Source organism: Capricornis sumatraensis, chromosome 8 (assembly GCF_032405125.1).
Source record: "Capricornis sumatraensis isolate serow.1 chromosome 8, serow.2, whole genome shotgun sequence".
Lineage (NCBI taxonomy): Eukaryota > Metazoa > Chordata > Mammalia > Artiodactyla > Bovidae > Capricornis > Capricornis sumatraensis.
The window spans coordinates 112706290-112713777 of record NC_091076.1 but is presented as its reverse complement, the minus strand read 5'-3'; the positions used below and the strand labels follow the sequence as shown (position 1 = coordinate 112713777).

General features: G+C 49.9%; 1 long non-coding RNA gene across 1 annotated transcript; it reads left to right on the top strand.

Moving 5' to 3' along the window:
• Window positions 1-2048: 2048 nt before the first annotated feature.
• On the top strand, window positions 2049-6017 carry LOC138084710 (uncharacterized). Its single transcript, XR_011145220.1, has 4 exons — window positions 2049-2370; window positions 3172-3334; window positions 4230-4366; window positions 5754-6017. It is a non-coding gene; the product is annotated as an uncharacterized lncRNA (long non-coding RNA).
• Window positions 6018-7488: the final 1471 nt, after the last annotated feature.

Genomic DNA, 7488 nt, shown 5'->3' with positions numbered 1-7488 from the left:
ATGCACTTCTTAGTCTTATCTTCCCAGGATGAAGCCCTGTGTGTCAGGGGAAGGACAGAGAGCAAAAAACATACTCAGGGTCCCATTCAGGCCAAGGGGGCTCACCAGAAGCCCAGGAAGAATGTTAAAGGGCCCATACCTGATAGGCAGGGGTGGGGGAAAACCAGGACCTTCCTTGACATTTAAGCCCTCCTCCTGCCCTCTTTCCTTCATTCCCATTCCTGGAGTAACACCTTGAGAGATCATAGCCGGAGACACGATGATCTGAAGATGCCCCCTCCTCCCATCTGCAGTAGTGTGTGTGTGTGTGTGTGTGTATGCATGTGCGTACGCATGCACATGCACGTGTGCAATTGCGTGCCTGTGTGTGTGAGATCAGGCCACCGAGACGGCTGTTTTCCTGCTCTCTGTCCATTCCTGCTCGACCATTCCCTGGCTATTGTGTGCCCTACTCACCTGGCTGGCTGCCCCTCTTAATTGAAGAGCCTAATCAATACATGCCTACATCTTTGCCCCTGCTGCAGCTAGTGACCATCCAGAACTTCAGATCCGAACCACCTCCACCGTGGCAGCCCATCAGAGGGCCAATGGGGCGGGGCGGGGGGGCCTCCTTTGCTGTTTTCTCTGGTAACTGCTGTGCCCACTTGACATCAGTCTCCACTTTACCTGGTCACTGCCCTCTCTCCCAAGCAGCAAAGGCTGCTCCCATGTCCCACCTGCCGTCTGCAGCCCATGTAGGGTGTTCTCCAGGACCCTTGGGTAAGATCCGTTAAACCACTGATATCTCTGTCACTGACTGCAGGCTCTTTGAGTCTGGGCAAGTATTGGGCGTGCAGGCCTTCAGGGTACAGCCGCCCGTGGGTGTGTGTGCGTGTCACCCCTGGAGGTGCTGCCCCTGTGGCAGAGGCAGCTCACTCTCCCCACACACACTTCTCTGCTGGGCTTCAGTCTCACCAGCATCTCCTTGCGGTATTCTCTGCTATTAGACCATCCTCCAGAGCACCTGGAACTCTCTCAGTGTCCCATTCTGGGGTTCCCTCCAGCCCACCCACGGACCCCCACCATGAGGTGAGAGTTCTGAGGAAGCAACTGGAAACTAACTTGTGAAGAGGCCAGGACTCCTCTGTTCAGCATAGTGTTTACTGTAAGGCCGGCCCCGGGGGGCATGATGGGCCGCCCCTCCTCTCCCTCCCGCGTCGGGGAAGTCCCTGACGGAAGGCGCCTCCCAGATCCCGGGGACCAATGACAGCACATTTCACCAGCTACAGCCGCCCCACTCCAGCCACGTAGAAGGACTTGTCAGCCCGCGACGCCTCGGCCTGGCGACCTATCCGAACCCCCGTCCATCTAGCCTGACCATCCCTCGCAACTAACGTATAAAAACCACCCCCAACACCGTCTGGGCGCAGGCTTCCTCGACCTGCCTCGTTCGGTCCGGGAACTTCGCCATTAAAAAGCCTGTTAGACACTGTTTTGGTGTCCTGGTCGTCTTTACCTAACATTTACGTGAAGAAAATTCAATATTTAGGCAATTAGGGACCACAGAGAAATGTCTAATGATAGATGCTGACTTCCCTGGCGGTCCAGGGCTTGAGACTTCGCCGTCCCATGCAGGGGATGTGGGTTCCGTCCCTGGTCAAGGAGCTAAAAACCCACATGCCTTGGAACCAAAAAGCCAAATCATAAAACAGAAACAATCTTGTAACAAATTCAATAAAAACTGTAAAAATGGTCCAAAAGTTTTTTGTTGAAAGTCTTAATAATAATATAAAAAGCCAAGAAACGGGTTTCTGTGGAGCCTAGAGAGGACTGTACTAGCCCCAGCTCTGCCCTGTTTCTTGGGATGAGCTCCGTCGTTCCTAAGGAACTTGCCGAGTGTCTCCCAAGGACAACCTGTCCTGGCCGTTTTCCACAGCGGTGGCTGGCGTGAGCAACACGGTCCACACTCGGCGAGGCGGCAGGAGCGACGGTTTAAGCGGAAGCAGAAAACGGAGGCCCCACCCCAGCCGCAACGTGGGCCACAGGCTGAAGCGCCCAGACGGGGTCTGAGGAGGGGCGCCGGGAAGGCGCCTGTGGAAAGGCCCCGGAGTCCCGCGCTGGCGTTCTTCTGAGGAAAACCCATCGGCAGCTGTGGTTCTCGCTGTATGGGCGCGCGATCAGGGAAAGCAGAGGGCCTGCGAGAGAAGCCGGGAGTGAGGCCGCAAAGCCTTCCCGACGGTGCCCTCCCGCTCGGCCGCCGGCTTTCTCCCCCGCCAGACACGCCCGGCCGGCCCGCCCGCCGAGGGCTGGGGTCCGGACGCGCCCGCGAGTGCTGAATCCGCCCTGCGGTTGGAGGAGACGTTAACAGCACAGAAGAAAACGTGAAGGGAGGTAAGCAATTGCCTGTTGTCCGTCTGCGCAGGCTCCGGGAGACGGTGAAGGGCAGGGAGGCCTGGCGTGCTGCGGCCCCGGCGTCGCCAGGGGTCGGGGACTGAGCGCCTGAACGACGGCGGAGCCAACCAGCCGGAGAGCGGCTCTGACACGCCTGCCGTGCGTTTCTCCCCGGCCTTGTGCGTCAACGCACGGTTACCCTGACTTCCCCTTCCACATACACCACGAGCCTTTTTCCACAGGCGGCGCCCTTTTGAGAGACCCCGCAGACGCTGGGGAGCCTACCGCGCGGAGCCTGCGGGCCGGCTGCCCCTTTCTTCCCCCGAGGGAGCGCGCGGTCCGGACGACGCCCAGGCCTGGACCGCACCCGCCGGGCGCTCCCGACGCTTCGCCGCTCGCGCCAAGTTTCCTCCCCGGGGACCTTCTGAAGCTTTCACAGCTTCAGTATCAACGACACTTTTGTCTGTGCCCCTAGTGGGGGAGGGCTGGACAGTCTGTTTTTCGTGTCCTTGATGGATCCCGCCCAAGGTCGATGGACCCCTGGACTTGCTCAGTTTCACCTGATGGCCCCGCTCCAAGCACAGCGCTGAAGCCAAGGAAATCAAAATCCCTGCCTCTGCAGCCAAAATGGACAGGCTGTTTCCTAACCCTCCGTGTGTTGTGTGTGTGTGTGTATGTGTGGGTGCGTGCCTATGTGTGTGTGCATGCCTGCGTGTGTGTGCGGCCCCAAACTGTGATTTTTATATCTGTCGTAATATGAAGCTGTTTAATGCAGTTCTCCCCCTGCTCTCATTCAAATAGATGGCCTACTCTTCCCCAGCTGACTCAGTTGTGAAGAATAAGTGACTGTGAATGGAAATCTTTGCAAATGAATCCAACCAACGACTGAGCCAAGGCTTTGCTGATGATAATAATGTGTTTCAGTAGATGTATAGGTGCTCCCTCACGTGTGACTATATTACAGGTAATTTGTTTCTTGTAATAAAATACCAGTGTTTGTGAATAGCTTATTTTTTACTTGTGATAAAAGACTTGCCATTCTAACCAAGTGCACAGTTCGAGGCATTAAGTCCATTCACAGTGTTGTGCAACCATCACCACATATCCATCTCCAGAATTTTTTCATTTTTCCCGATTGAAATTCTATATCAAATAAGGTATAACAACCCCTTACCCCTTACCCCTTACCCCTTACCCCAGCCTCCAGCAACCATTCTTATACTTTCTGGAAAATGACTCATTTTCACATCAGTTAGAGTATATTCTAGAGTATCCTTATATCATCACTCACATTCATTCACTCATGTATTCATTTTACAAATATTTATTGAGTGCCTGTACTGGTAAATAGAACAAAACACCTGCCCATGTGAAGCTTACATTCTTAAATGGCAAACTGATCTAAAAAATAAAAGTAAGTGTAGGATGGTAATAGATGCTATGTAAGGAAACAGTTACCAGGTGGTGCAAGAGGGTTTCTCAATGGATATGAAATTGTTGTTGGCGCCTTAAGTGAAGTGAGAGGGAGTCAAGCAAGGACCTAATGGAGGAGAATGTGGGGGAGGTTCTGGGAGGGGAGGAGGCCTGGAAGGAAGGGATGCATCAACCCTGAGGAGATATTATCAATTACAGGATTTTCACTCCAGGTAGTAAACCCAATCAAGAAGGGTTTATGGGAATTCCAGTGGTCAGGATTCCGCACTTCCACTTCTGGGTTTGATCCCTGGTCTTCCCTGCAGAAGGAAACGACAACCCACTCCAGTACTCTTGCCTAGAAAATCCCATGGACGGAGGAGCCTGGTATCCATGGGGTCGCAAAGAGTTGGGCACGACTGAGCGACGTCATTTTCACTTCACAGGGAACTAAGATCCTGCAAGTCCCTGGTACAGCCAAAAAGAACTGCTTAGACCACCACTGCTCAAAGTGAGATTGGGGGAATTCCCAAGGATTCCTACGACACTTTTAAGGCATCCATGAAGCTAAAGCATTTTTACGGTAAGACTGAGACCCCTTCATTCTTCCAGCGGCTATGTGATATGTGTCAGCACAGAGATCAAGTGCAGGGCGGTTATTGTTAGAATCCAGCCATCTCCTGTTCCCTCAGACATTAAAGGGATTTGCAGAATGGTAGAATAACCACTCTTCTTACTAGTTCTTTTTCTTTTAGAAAATATCATCATGTTTTCATAAATCCATGTTGTTTATATGAACATCAAACGAGTTTATCTTTGCCTATAAATATACAAACTTTGTCTCAGTTTCTAATATGGTAAATGCTGATCCATAGCACACTCAGACAGAAGCTCTTTGGGGTCCTTGGTAATTTTCAAGACCCGAAAGGGGCCCTGAAACCACTAGCATAGCCAATAAGGATATTTATTATTTCACATGATCAGAGGTTCAAAGGGTCAGTGGTGGGCCCTGGGGTAGAGGCAATGGTTCAACCACAACTCTGAGAACAATGGTGCTTTCCAATTTCTGACTTTGCGTTTGTCTACTCTCAGCTTCTCAGCAGTATCCCTTCCTTATGGTCAAAAGACAAAGTTGAGCATTTATAAACACTTCAGGTACTCACACATCTAGCCAAGAAAGGAATTTCCTCTCTTGAATCTGCAGGAGGGGAAAAATTGTGCCTAAATGCTTTCCCACAGAAACTGTTGGCCAGGATCAGGCCACATGCCCATCCATACTCCAGCCCTACAGAGTCTGAGAGGCGAGCCTTGGCATTTTTAGCTTCTATGACAAGAAAGGTGGTGGGGGAGGGTACTGTGGGACTGGGCCATTGGAACAGCTTGGCCTGTTGGAGAAGCAGCAAACCATCAGACCGGGAGCATGGGAATACTGTTGGTGACACACGCAAAGAAAAGTGGGGAGAAGGGTAAGATCTACTACTCTAGCTTAGAAAATGTTATTATACCTGGGTCTGAAGTTGACATGCATCTTAGGTACTTTTTAACAAGGTTCAGTCAACAGCAAGAATGAGGTCCAGCTGATTTGCTGGATGAAAACTTGATACGAAGTTAGAATCCATTATCCTAAATTCCTCAGGGGCTTCCCAGGTGTCCCAGTGGTAAAAAAAAAAAAAAAAAAAAAAATCCACCTGCAATGCAGGAGATGTGGGTTCAATCCCTGGGTCAGGAAGATCCCCTGGAGGAAGAAATGGCAATCCACTCCAGTATTCTTGCTGGAGAATCCCATGAACAGAGGAGCATGGTTGGCCCCAGTCCATGGGGTCACAAAGAGACAGACATCACTTATATGTGGAATCTAAAATATACAACAAACTAGTGAATATAACAATGTTAGGGGAAGCACTCTGATTGAAACCGCCCACCCTGGCCACGCACCATAGTAATTATTTGCATGAGCTGTTTTACAACAGGAGGTCCTGGTAAAGAACACGGAACTAATAAGCCGCCACCAACCAGAAGAGTTCGGGAAAGGTCAAAAGGAGACACCTCATGTCCGACCACCTCCCAGAATCCTTCTCTCTGGCATCCATCTTGGCTGAACAAGGCGTGCACCACCAGGAAGGACTGGCTAGTCAGAATGATTGGCTAAAGACAACCCAGAAACTAATCCTATCACCATAAAACCTGAGACTGCAAGCCATGTGACAGAGCTGTTCTCCTGGGTTCCCTTACCCTCCTGTTCTCCCCTGGGGGCCCTTTCCAATAAAATCTCTTGCTTTGTCAGCACATGTGTCTCCTCGGACAATTCATTTTCGAGTGTTAGACAAGAGGCCGGTTTCAGGGCCTGGAAGGGGTCCTCCTTCCTGCAACAATAACCACCACCAAAAAAACAGACTCACAGATATACAGAGCAAACTAGCAGTTACCAGTGGGGAGGGGCAAGGTAGGACAAAGGGATTAAGAGATACAAACTATGTATAAGAGAAATAAGCTATAAGGATATATCATACAGCACAGGGAATATAGATAAAATTTTATGAAATAACTGTAAAGGGAATGTAATGTTTGAAGCTGTGAAGCACTATGTTGTGCACCTGAAACTTACAGAATATTGTACTATGTTGTTGTTCAGTCACCAAGTCATCTCTGACTCTGCAACCCCATGGACTGCAGCATGCCAGGCCTCCCTGTCCCTTACTCCCTCTCTTGGAGTTTGCCCAGGGAATATTGTACTATACCTCAATTAAAAGGGAAAAAAAAAAAAAAGGTGATCTGATGAAGGGAGGTGGGGCAGGAAGGACTGCCAGAAGGGTGGGAAAGACATTTTGTAACTATGTCAGGAGTACCAGGCTTTTCACCTGGAAAGTCTGGGCTAGTGAGCTGTGCCTGCATCTTGGACTTGGCCTGCAACGTCCCCAGGCAAAGGGCAGAAGTGTGTGACCCCTGAAGACAGTTTTCCTCTGTGCTCTTTGCTAATGAGACTTGTCAACTAAAAATTACAGTCACAAGCTGCAAGTAGAGAGTGATTTTATTTGGTGGGAATGTTTAGGACTCTGACCCCAGGAGACAGCATCTCAGTAGCTCTTAGAAAACTGCTCCAAGGAGGCAGGAGGGGGAGTCAGGCTATATGCACGTTTGCAACAAAGGGAACAGGCTGTCTGAACAGTAAAGATCGGATATCCAGTTAAGGAATTCAGCATTCTATCTGTGAGAACCTGCAAGCCTCTGGGCTCTCTGCATCCATTCCTTTCTTCTGCACCTCAGCTATCTGGGGCCCATCCCGTTCCCTACTTCACCCTGCCGCTTGCATTCCCCCACCTCCTCAGCAATCGCCGTGGGGGGGCAGCATCCTCTGGAGCGCAGTTTGGGGAGCCCTCATTCACATTTGGAGGCCAGAAATCACTGATGGCTGTGACATTTCTTGTTTATTAATATGGCAGTCATTCACAGACTGGACTCCAAAAAAATACCCAAATAAATCCAAGTCAGATGGATCACAATTTTGCTTGTCTTTCGTATTACCATTTCACATCAAATGATCTTTAAAAAAAAAAAAAATTCAATCAAATGTTTATTGAAAATCTTCTAAATCCTGGTTAATTGACCCTTGACACAAAAACAGACTTGATCAAGTATCAGATAAGCTCAAGAAATCATGGAAAAATTTCATGGCCTTAAAAAGTTGTATCACATGAGTGTATGTTC